Source organism: Pristiophorus japonicus, chromosome 8 (genome assembly GCF_044704955.1).
Source record: "Pristiophorus japonicus isolate sPriJap1 chromosome 8, sPriJap1.hap1, whole genome shotgun sequence".
In the NCBI taxonomy this organism is placed as follows: Eukaryota; Metazoa; Chordata; class Chondrichthyes; family Pristiophoridae; genus Pristiophorus; species Pristiophorus japonicus.
Window position 1 is genome coordinate 40583921 of NC_091984.1, and position 12671 is coordinate 40596591.

At 44.0% G+C, this 12671-nt stretch overlaps 1 protein-coding gene across 7 annotated transcripts in view; it reads left to right on the forward strand.

The window, feature by feature from the left end:
* ptprfa (protein tyrosine phosphatase receptor type Fa) overlaps positions 1–12671 on the forward strand; it is a 589458-nt gene that overhangs the window by 461523 nt on the left and 115264 nt on the right. The gene's annotated exons all lie outside the window — the stretch shown is intronic.

A 12671-nucleotide genomic window follows, 5' to 3' on the forward strand; every position in this document is an offset into this window, starting at 1 on the left:
ATCAACCGAGTGAACCTTCTCTGAGCAGCCTCCAATGCAAGTATATCCTTCCTTAAATACGGAGACCAAAACTGTACGCAGTACTCCAGGTGTGGCCTCACCAATACCCTATACCGTTGTAGCAGGACTTCTCTGCTTTTATACTCTATCCCCCTTGCAATAAAGGCCAACATTCCATTTGCCTTCCTGATTACTTGCTGTACCTGCATACTCACTTTTTGTGTTTCGTGCACAAGGACCCCCAGGTTCCTCTGTACTGCAGCACTTTGCAATTTTTCTCCATTTAAATTATAATTTGCTTTTCTATTTTTTCTGCCAAAGTGGATAACCTCACATTTTCCCACATTATAATCCATCTGCCAAAGTTTTGGCCACTCACGTATCCTGTCTATATCCCTTTGCAGATTTTTTGTGTCCTCACAATTTGCTTTTCCACCCACTTTTGTCTCATCAGCAAACATGGCAACATTACACTCGGTCCCTTAATCTAAGTCATTAATATAGATTGTGAATAGTTGAGGCCCCAGCACCAATCCCTGCGGCACCCCACTAATATTGGTTGGAAAGCGAGATGGACTCGAGGGTCTCCTGCACCCCCTACCTAGCGTTCTTCTTCCGTCTGGTGTTCACCCACTTCCCCTCTGCTTGCATGCTTTTAAGCTGCAGGGTGGTCACCTCCTGAAACGTGCTTTCCACGAAGCTCTCAGCCTCGTGGATGCACCGTAGTGACTCCAGCTCCTGCTCAAGCTCCGAAATGCGGAGCTCAAGCAGTTGAAGCTGGAGACACCTCCTGCACACATGGTTGTGCAGGCTGCGCGAAGCATCCAGGACTTCCCACATGCCGCAGGACATGCACTCCACGGGATTGAGCTGCCATGCCATCCCTCTAATTAGACTTATCTATTATAAAAGAGAAAGAGATACTTATCAACCAGCCATTCGCTTACCTGCCCGGACGAGGGCTGTGAGCGGGCAGAGGTCGGAAACGCAGTTTGGAGCCGAATCTGAAATCAGCGGGGGCGCAGTGGAGAAACGCACTTGGCAGCGAGAGGCCCGGAGGTCGGCAAAGAGCGGGAGGTCGGCGAGGAGCGGGATGCCCAGAGGTCGGTGAGGAGTGGGAGGCCCAGAGGTCGGCAAGGAGCGGGAGGCCCGGAGGTCGGCCTGTGAGGTCATAGAAAAGCAGGAAACGGAACTGGAATTCAGCAGGAAATGGAACTCTCCGGAGTCAAAATGACGTTGCATATCGTTGTCCCCGATTTCCCCTAGTGCCACTTTGCTGACTTTTGGAGTGCCAACCAAGTCTGTAGCTTTTCTCCATAAGTTGGTGAATCATTTAATGCTTAAAATAATTTCTACTCTGTAATGTTTTCACTGCCTTGTGCTCTGTAAATGCAATTCTGAATAGTAAAGTATTGTGGATTATATTCCACTCATTGCAATATTTCATGATTGTGAGTTCATCCTTATGTCTGTCAACAAGTTTCTGTGCGGTATTTTACTCTTCAGAATCACATTGGGCTAGAGTTTCCAAAAAGTCTGCCACCGCCAGATTGCCGCCCAAATACCGTTAAGATTTTCAAATTACCACGGGCGAAAAATTCCACAAAAAAAGGAAAAAATTCCGCCCGGCGGAAAAAATGGACCTTTACACCCTGATTCTCGGCGGAAAACACAATCCTGGGCTGTTTAGGTGGAACTTAATATAATTGGGCAGTACTTACTAAAATTTAGACCGAAGCTACGGGTTGAGCCGAGGGAGGGGGGAAAACACGAAAAAATAATATTTTCAGCATACAAAAAATAAATAATAATACATTCTCAGGACTCTTTTATACATAATCGCTGACAAAGAAAGTAAAAGAAAACTTGAACTTACATTGTTTTGCAGGGCTTCATACCTATCGCCCAGCTCTGGCTGGTTTCTCGAGGGCATTTTTTTTTTACTTACCTACAGGTCACTGCTGGGACAAAATTTGGGCCGTGGCGGTTTTTGGACGGTGCTCGCAGGTGGTTCCCTCCCCAGCGGTATTGTCACCGGAACTGTTTTCCAAAATTTCCGCCGGGTGGTTATCCGCCCAAACCGACCAATAAATAGGGCAGAGATGCCGTGGAAAACCAGCCCATTGTCTTTTATTATGCCTTGTGGTTTTCTTCGTGAACCATCATAGCTATGTTTTTTCTTGTGAATGTGGTTAGAATTCTCAGAGATTTACTTTGTAAACTTTTTTTCATGAATTATACTTTTGGACAAGATAAAAACAATCCAAAAATGGGAAATTCTCAGCAAACAGCATCAAAACAGGAAATTTGCAGAGTCAAAAGAATATTAATTATAAAATCTCAGTAAAGCATAGTGTTAAAATAGATTGATTATTCATTTATGCAGCCATCACAATAAGAGAATGTTAGTGCTTTGATTTATACTAACGTTTACAAAGAGTTATACCTGCTGCAGTTGTAAATATTCTGTAATGAGGACTTGCACAAAACGTTTATGTAGACATCAAGATGCTAATTTTCTGCTAAGATTCTTAACAGGCTCACATGCAGCTCGAAGCTCATTTTTCCGTAATGGCTGATTAGGACTGGTCAAACTCTTCATTATTCATCGGCCCAGAATACATTCAGTGTGGGGTCACACAACACCAAAGAAAAATTGGACACTTAATTTATCTGACAGCAAGAAAAAACATTCCTCCTCTATTGAATTACAATTTAATGTAGTCATATTTCAGGAGAGACCATCTTGCACAGGCAATTATCTCTTGTGTGAAGTAATGCCAAGGAAAGTGGTTTTATCAGGCTCTTGAGGTTTTTAAATAAAGGAAATGTAAAATCAGTTGATGGATTTTGAAATTTATCTAAACGTTGTAGTAATTTGGCAGTATCAGAACTTGTTGATTGTTGCGAGTGGCTTAATTCCTTGATTAGTGAGACCTCATAAAGTTGCATAATTACTGATTTTTTGCTTAGATTGCAAGAGAGATGCATCACCTGTTAGCTGGGAAACTTATTATTTCCTCAGTATTGCCAATCTGCTTTTCCATCTTTGGTGTGTTTTTCAAGCACAACAATTCCTACCTCCATTGCAATCAGGAAAGAATTATGGTTAAATACTAATATTAGCTAAGAACTCATTTACCAAATCATTTAGTGCTTGGATGAGATTTATGTGAATTTAAGGGAAGGCAAAAGGACAATGGCCCAGAAATTGCGGCGGATGCCTCCGACCTGAAAAATTTCTACGTATCTACCTGGTGGTCCGGGAGGTTCGAAGACTTGCGGTCCTGGGCCTCTACGCGAAGACTTAAGTGCTTCGTAGGCATCTCTGGGATCACGTAGGGCCAGCACAACCGATCCAAGTAGGGGTACAGGTTGAGCGTCCGAAATTCGGAATGATTCGGCATCCGGACACCGGGCCGATCCATGGCAGGGTCATCCGGAATGTGGAAAATGTTCCGAAATCCGGACATTTTTTTTAACTGATTACCGCTGCGAGTTGGACCTTCCTAAATAAAGGCACCCAAAACTGGGAACACTACTCTAACTGTGGCCGAACCAATAATTTGCATAGGCGTCGCATGATCTCTTTGTTTTTGTACTCTATGCCCCTCCTTCTAAAGCGTTTTATGCTTTTCTTTTATGGCTTTATCAACACCCACTTTTAAAGATGTGTATTTGAACTCCTTAGTCTCTACTCCTTTCGAAGTTTCATAATTTTGTTTATATTTCCTCACCTTATTCTTCCTCCCAAAATGTATCGCCTTATATTTCTTTGCATTAAATTTCATCTGACATCTATGCGTACAACCTACAAACCATCTATAATCTCCTGAAGTCATTGACGATCCTTTTCACAGTTAACCATGCTCCGCAGCTTTGTGTTGTCGGCAGATTTTGTTTGATATTGTACCCCTCATATCCAAGTCCAGTTCATGTATGCATGTGTGTATCTATATGTACACATACATACATGCAAACATATGTACACACACACAAAACCACAGAAAGAGAGAAGAACAATGGTCCTAAGATGGTTTGGGAGGGAGGGGAGGTGATTACTACTGTTTACATCTCTGCACTCCAAAAGATATTGGCCTAGAAATCCCGGTCGGCTGCTTCCCACGGGCGATTGACTGAAAAAGTTAAAAAAGATGTGCACTTACCTGTTCCTGCTGCACCCACGAGAGATCCCAGTCCTGAGGCCCCCACTCACTGCGCGTCGGAGCACGTGCATTTCAGGACGTCCGTAAGTTGGAGCTCTGGATCTGGGCAGCCAATCCAGGTACAGTATTGTCTCATTCATAATAATGGGAACTCCGTAAGTTGGAGTTCCTATTATTATGATGTCCCGACCTGTGTGAGAACACCAGCAGCAGGTCGGGGCCATAAAAGGAGCAGCGAGTGGCGGCCATGGGCAGCGTGGAGGCATACTACTCCAGGGAGCAGCACGAGCTGGTGCAGGAGTGCAATGGCAGCGAAGACTGACGTCATCAAGGTCCATGTCGGTGATTGGAGCATGGGCAGATACAGCAGGAGCAGCGAGGCCGGGGCGAAGTAGCGGCAAGAGACTGTAGAGGGACGTGATCGGGGCCCGGGGAGGCGTGAGTTCGGGGCCCAGAAAAGGCGAGGGCCCAGGGGCAGCACGGGCCAGTCCACACTGCGATATGTGTGTGCGCTAGGTCCGTGTAGCAGAGCTGGTCTCCAGTCGTCTTGGATACTCCTTGCCACTGGACCAAGACCTAGCTCTATCATGCCGCTGTGGTGGCTGGTGTGCAACGGCCACCACACGTTAAAAAAAAATCCACGCACAGGCATCTTCCATGAGCATGTAGTTCGGGTCCTTCATTGAAACACCTGTGAACTCAACCTTTGTTTTGGCGTGGAAGCAAATCATCCTCGTTTCAAGGGAGTGCTGATGATGATGATGATAATGATGATGATGATTGAGAAACAGTCCCCACACACCCAAAACACTAATAAAAAAAAATAGAAACGTACACCACATATATAAGATTAATTTAAAGTAAAGTTATTTATGTCTTAATTAAATAAATAAAAGATTTTTCCAATTTTTTAAAGCTTTTTTAATTATGGTTTAAAATAAACTTACCTTAGTGGGCAGGGTTTTTAACAATAAAATGTGTTTTTAAATTTTATTTCACAAAGTTTTTGTGTATTTTAAAACTCATTCTCTTGTAAAAGTAGGCTATGCGCCTGGTTTTATCATGCGCAAGAATTTTCAGGATATTTGCTGGGCAAGAGATGGGTAAATACCACAATCGCGCCCATGTAAATGTCCTGTCTGTGGAGATACGAAGGATACATAAGAACATAAGAAATAGGAGCAGGAGTAGGCCATACGTCCCCCTCGAGCCTGCGCTGCCATTCAATAAGTTCATGGCTGATCTGATCATGGACTCAGCTCCACTTCTCTGCCCGCTCCCCATAACCCCTTATCCCCTTATCGTTTAAGAAACTATCTATTTCAGTCTTAAATTTATTCAATGTCCCAGCTTCCACAGCTCTCTGAGGCGGCAAATTCCACAGATTTACAACCTTCTGAGAGAAGAAATTTCTCCTCGTCTTAGTTTTAAATTATTCTAAGATCATGCCCTCTAATTCTAGTCTCCCCCATCAGTGGAAACATCCTCTCTGCATCCACCTTGTCAAGCCCCCTCATAATCTTATACGTTTCGATAAGATCACCTCTCATTCTTCTGAATTCTAATGAGTAGAAGCCTAACCTACTCAACCTTTCCTTATAAGTCAACCCCCTCATCCCTGGAATCAACCTGGTGAACCTTCTCTGAACTGCCTCCAAAGCAAATATATCCTTTCGGAAATATGGAAACCAAAACTGCATGCAGTATTCCAGGTGTGGCCTCACCAATATCTTATATAGCTGTAGCAAGACTTCCCTGCATCCATAAAGGCCAAGATACCATTGGCCTTCCTGATCACTTGCTGTACCTACATACTATCCTTTTGTGTTTCATGCACAAGTACCCCCAGGTCCCGCTGTACTGTGTCACTTTGCAATCTTTCTCCATTTAAATAATAACTTACTCTTTGATTTTTTTCTGCCAAAGTGCATCACCTCATACTTTCCAACATTATACTCCATCTGCCAATTTTTTGCCCACTCATTTAGTCTGTCTATGTCCTTTTGCAGATTTTTTGTGTCCTTCTCACACATTGCTTTTCCTCCCATTTTGTATTTTCAGCAAACTTGGCTATGTTACACTCAGTCCCTTCTTCCAAGTTGTTTATATAGATTGTAAGTAGTTGGGGTCCCAGCACTGATCCCTGGGGCACCCCATTAGTTACTGGTTGCCAACCAGAGAATGAACCATTTATCCTGACTCTCTGTTTTCTGTTAGTTAGCCAATCCTCTAGCCATGCTAATATATTACCCCCAACCCCACGAACTTTTATCTTGTGTAGTAACCTTTTATGTGGCACCTTGTCAAATGCCTTCTGGAAGTCCAAATACACCACATCCACTGGTTCCCCTTTATCTACCCTGTTCGTTACATCTTCAAAGAAAAGCAACCACCACTGCATAAGTTGGGCCCACACTCAAGAGAGAGGGCAAGTCCTACAAATTCCACAGTCTGGCTTTCCTAAATGTTAAGTACTGTGCGGACAAGCCATGCTCCTGAATTCCAATGAGTAAAGGCCCAACCTACTCAACCTTTCCTCATAAGTCAACTCCCTCATCTCCGCAATCAATCGAGTGAACCTTTTCTGAACTGCCTCCAAAGCAACTATATCCTTTCAGAAATATGGAACAGTCCCTGACGACTACATGTGCGGGAAGTGTATCCGCCTCCAACTCCTGACGGTCATTCTGGAGCATCCACGATGCTGAGAATGACGTGAGTAGCACGTGTAGCGAGTTGGTCTTACCGCAGGTGAAGGGTCCACAGCCAGTTAGGGAATGGAAGACCAGCAGGAAGAGCAGTGCAAGGAAGGTAGTGCAGGGGTCCCCTGCGGTCATCCCCCTGCAAAACAGATACACCGCTTTGAGTACTGTTGAGGGGGATGACTCATCAGGGGAGGGCAGCAGCAGCCAAGTTCATGGCACCGTGGCTGGCTCTGCTGCACAGGAGGGCAGGAAAAAGAGTGGGAGAGCGATAGTGATAGGGGATTCAATTGTAAGGGCAATAGATAGGCGTTTCTGCGGCCGCAACCGAGACTCCAGGATGGTATGTTGCCTCCCTGGTGCGAGGGTCAAGGATGTCTTGGAGCGGGTGCAGGACATTCTGAAAAGGGAGCGTGAACAGCCAGTTGTTGTGGTGCCAAAGATATAGGTTAAAAAAAGGGATGAGGTCCTACGAGACGAATTTAAGGAGCTAGGAGCTAAATTAAAACGTAGGACCTCAAAAGTAGTAATCTCGGGATTGCTACCAGTGCCACGTGCTAGTCAGAGTAGGAATTGCAGGATAGCTCAGATGAATACGTGGCTTGAGCAGTGGTGCAGCAGGGAGGGATTCAAATTCCTGGGGTATTGGAACCGGTTCTGGGGGAGGTGGGACCAGTACAAACCGGACGGTCTGCACCTGGGCAGGACCGGAACCAATGTCCTTGGGGGAGTGTTTGCTCGTGCTGTTGGGGAGGAGTTAAACTAATATGGCAGGGGGTTGGGAACCAATGCAGGGAGACAGAGGGAAACAAAATGGCGACAAAAGCAAAAGACAGAAAGGAGATGAGTAAAAGTGGAGGGCAGAGAAACCCAAGGCAAAAAACAAAAAGGGCCACTGTACAGCAAAATTCTAAAGGGTCAAAGTGTAATAAAAAGGCAAGCATGAAAGCTCGGTGCCTCAATGCGAGGAGTATTCGGAACCCAGGAGAGGGCTCTGAGCTAGTTAGAGTGGGTGAGAGCTTAGATGAACAGGACCCCAAGAAAGAATGCAAAAGGCAGGAGGCAACAGAGCAGAGTAGCACTGGGGTAAGTGTAAACCACAAGGTGATAGGAAGGGACAATATGTATGAATATAAAGGGGCTGCAGGAGGGGTCAAAACTAAAAATCATGGTTTAAAAACTAGTATTAAAACACTCTACCTAAACGCACGCAGCATTCGAAATAAAGTAAATGAGTTGACGGCACAAATCATTGCAAATGGGTATGATTTGGTGGCCATTACAGAAACGTGGTTGCAGGGTGGCCAAGGCTGGGAATTAAACATACAGGGGTATCTGACGATTCAGAAAGATAGACAAGAAGGGAAAGGAGGTGGGGTAGCTCTGTTAATAAAGGATGATATCAGGGCAGTTGTGAGAGACGATATTGGCTCTAATGAACAAAGTGTTGAATCATTATGGGTGGAGATTAGAGATAGGAAGGGGAAAAAGTCACTGGTGGGCATAGTTTATAGGCTCCCAAATAATATCTTCCCGGTGGGGTGGGCAATAATCAAGGGAATAATGGAGGCATGTGAAAAAGGAACGGCAGTAATCATGGGGGATTTTAACCTACATATCGATTGGTCAAACTAAATCGCACGGGGTAGCCTTGAGGAGGAATTCATGAAATGCATACGGGATTGTTTCTTCGAACAGTATGTAACAGAACCTACAAGGGAGCAAGCTATCTTAGATCTGGTCCTGTGTAATGAGACAGGAATAATAAACGATCTCCTAGTAAAAGATCCTCTAGGATTGAGTGATCACAGTATGGTTGAATTTGTAATACAGATTGAGGGTGAGGAAGTTGTGTCAGAAACGAGCGCACTATGCTTAAACAAAGGGGACCACAGTGGGATGAGGGCAGAGTTGGCTAAAGTAGACTGGAAACACAGACTAAACGGTGGCACAATTGAGGAACAGAGGAGGACTTTTAAGGAGCTCTTTCATAGTGCTCAACAAAAATATATTCCAGTGAAAAAGAAGGGCGGTAAGAGAAGGGATAACCAGCCGTGGATAACCAAGGAAATAAAGGAGAGTATCAAATTAAAAACCAATGCGTATAAGGTGGCCAAGGTTAGTGGGAAACTAGCAGATTGGGAAAATTTTAAACGACAGCAAAGAATGACGAAGAAAGCAATAAAGAAAGGAAAGATAGATTACGAAAGTAAACTTGCGCAAAACATAAAAAAAGATAGTAAAAGCTTTTACTGATATATAAAACGGAAAAGAGTGACTAAAGTAAATGTTGGTCCCTTAGAAGATGAGAAGGGGGATTTAATAATGGGAAATGTGGAAATGGCTGAGACCTTAAACAATTATTTTGCTTCCGTCTTCACAGTGGAAGACACAAAAACCATGTCAAAAATTGCTGGTCACGGGAATGTGGGAAGGGAGGGCCTTGAGATAATCACTATCACTAGTGCTGGACAGGCTAATGGGACTCAAGGTAGACAAGTCCCCTGGTCCTGATGAAATGCATCCTCGGGTATTAAAAGAGATGGCGGAAGTTATAGCAGATGCATTCGTTATAATCTACCAAAATTCTCTGGACTCTTGGGAGGTACCAGCGGATTGGAAAGCAGCTAACGTAATGCCTCTGTTTAAAAAAGGGGGCAGACAAAAGGCAGCTAACTAAAGGCCGGTTAGTTTAACATCTGTAGTGGGGAAAATGCTTGAAGCTATCATTAAGGAAGAAATAGCGGGACATCTAGATAGGAATAGTGCAATCAAGCAGATGCAACATGGATTCATGAAGGGGAAATCATGTTTAACTAATTTACTGGAATTCTTTGAGGATATAATGAGCATGGTGGATAGAGATGTACCAATGGATGTGGTGTATTTAGATTTCCAAAAGGCATTCGATAAGGTGCCACACAAAAGGTTACTGCAGAAGATAAATGTACGCGGAGTCAGAGGAAATGTATTAGCCTGGATCGAGAATTGGCTGGCTAACAGAAAGCAGAGAGTCGGGATAAATGGGTCCTTTTCGGGTTGGAAATCAGTGGTTAGTGGTGTGCCACAGGGATCGGTGCTGGGACCACAACTGTTTACAATATACATAGATGACCTGAAAGAGGGGACAGAGTGTAGTGTAACAAAATTTGCAGATGACACAAAGATTAGTGGGAAAGCGGATTGTGTAGAGGACACAGAGACTGCAAAGAGATTTAGATAGGTGAAGCGAATGGGCTAAGGTTTGGCAGATGGAATACAATGTCGGAAAATGTGAGGTCATCCACTGTGGGGGGAAAAAAACAGTAAAAGAGAATATTATTTGAATGGGGAGAAATTACAACATGCTGCGGTGCAGAGGGACCTGGGGGTCCTTGTGCATGAATCCCAAAAAGTTAGTTTGCAGGTGCAGCAGGTAATCAGGAAGGCGAATGGAACGTTGGCCTTCATTGCGAGAGGGATGGAGTACAAAAGCAGGGAGGTCCTGCTGCAACTGTATAGGGTATTGGTGAGGCCGCACCTGGAGTACTGCGTGCACTTTTGGTCACCTTTCTTAAGGAAGGATATACTAGCTTTGGAGGGGGTACAGAGACGATTCACTAGGCTAATTCCGGAGATGAGGGGGTTACCTTATGATGATAGATTGAGTAGACTGGGTCTTTACTCGTTGGAGTTCAGAAGGATGAGGGGTGATCTTATAGAAACATTTAAAATAATGAAAGGGATAGACAAAGATAGAGGCAGAGAGGTTGTTTCCACTGGTCGAGGAGACTAGAACTAGGGGGCACAGCCTCAAAATACAGGGGAGCCAATTTAAAACCGAGTTGAGAAGGAATTTCTTCTCCCAGAGGGTTGTGAATCTGTGGAATTCTCTGCCCAAGGAAGCAGTTGAAGCTAGCTCATTGAATGTATTCAAATCACAGATAGATAGATTTTTAACCAATAAGGGAATTAAGGGTTACGGAGAGCGGGCGGGTAAGTGGAGCTGAGTCCACGGCCAGATCAGTCATGATCTTGTTGAATGGCGGAGCAGGCTTGAGGGGCTAGATGGCCTACTCCTGTTCCTAATTCTTATGTTCTTATGTTCTAAACCAAAATTGCATGCATTCCAGGTTGTGGCCTCACCAATACCCTGTATAGTTGTAGCAAGACTTTCCTGCTTTTATACTCCATCCCCTTTGCAATATAGGCCAAGATTCCATTGGCTTTCCTGATCACTTGCTGTACCTGCATTCTATCCTTTTGTGTTTCATGCACAAGTACCCCCAGGTCCCGCTGTACTGCAGCACTTTGCAATCTTTCTGCATTTAAATAATAACTTGCTCTTTGATTTTTTTTCTGCCAAAATGCATGACCTCACACTTTCCAACATTATACTCCATCTGCCAAATTTTTGCCCACTCACTAAGCCTGTCTATGTCCTTTTGCAGATTTTTTGTGTCCTCCTCACACATTGCTTTTCCTCCCATCTTTGTATCGTCAGCAAACTTGGCTACGTTACTCTCAGTCCCTTCTTCCAAGTCGTTAATATAGATTGTAAATAGTTGGGGTCCCAGCATTGATCCCTGCGGCACCCCACTAGTTACTGGTTGCCAATCAGAGAATGAACCATTTATGTCTGTTTTCTGTTAGTTAGCCAGTCCTCTATCCATGCTAATATATTACTCCCAACCTGGTGAACTTTTATTTTGTGCAGAATCCTTTTATGTGGCACCTTGTCAAATGCCTTCTGGAAGTCCAAATACACCACATCCACTGGTTCCCCTTTATCCACCCTGTTCGTTACATCCTCAAAGAATTCCAGCAAATTTGTCAAACATGACTTCCCCTTTCATAAATCCATGCTGACTCTGCCTGACCAAATTTTGCTTGTTCAAATGTCCTGCTGCTGCTTCTTTAATAATGGACTCCAGCATTTTCCCAACAAAGATGTTAGGCTAACTGGTCTATAGTTTCCTGCTTTTTGTCTGCCTCCTTTTTTTAAATAAAGGCGTTACATTTGCAGTTTTCCAAACTGCTGGGACCTCCCCAGAATCCAGGGAATTTTAGTAAATTACAACCAATCCCTGCCGCTACTTCTCAAGACCCTATGATGCAAGCCATCAGGTCCAGGGGATTTATCTACCTTTAGTCCCATTATCTTACTCCACCTCCTTCGTGATTGTGATTGTGATTGTGTTAAGTTTCTCCCTCCCCATAGTCCCTTGATTAGCCACTGTTGGAATATTGTTAGTGTCCTCTACTGTAAAGACTGATACAAATGGAGCTTGACAGATCGGAAAAGCCGGTTTCAAAGCATGCGCATTGTGCGCTGAAAACCGGCTTTTGCAATGCCTTCCCGGGTCCGTACACACTCAGTACAAATTGATTGACCACTAATCCCTGTCTCAGGTTAAAAAAACAACTGGTTATCCAGGCTGCCACACTCCCTTTAATACCTTGTGTCTCAACTTTATCAACCAGCATCCTACATGGAACCTTATCAAACACTTTTTGAAAACCTCTGTAACATCCACTTCATTTCCTTCATCAATAAACTGGTTATTCCATCAAAACGCTTCACTGAATTTGTCAGGAACAGCACTGATCGTGTTTAATTAACCCATGTCTTGCTAGGTGAATTGTTAATTCTGTCTCGCATTATGACCTCTCGAAACTTACTCACTGCTGATGTTAGGCTGACTGGAGATAGTTAAGTGGTTTATTCCCTTGTTCCTTTTTGAACAGGTGGTCAATTGGCAAGTTTCCAATCCTCTGCCATAACTTCCGCATTCAAAGATGTTATGAGGATTGTGTTCAGAAT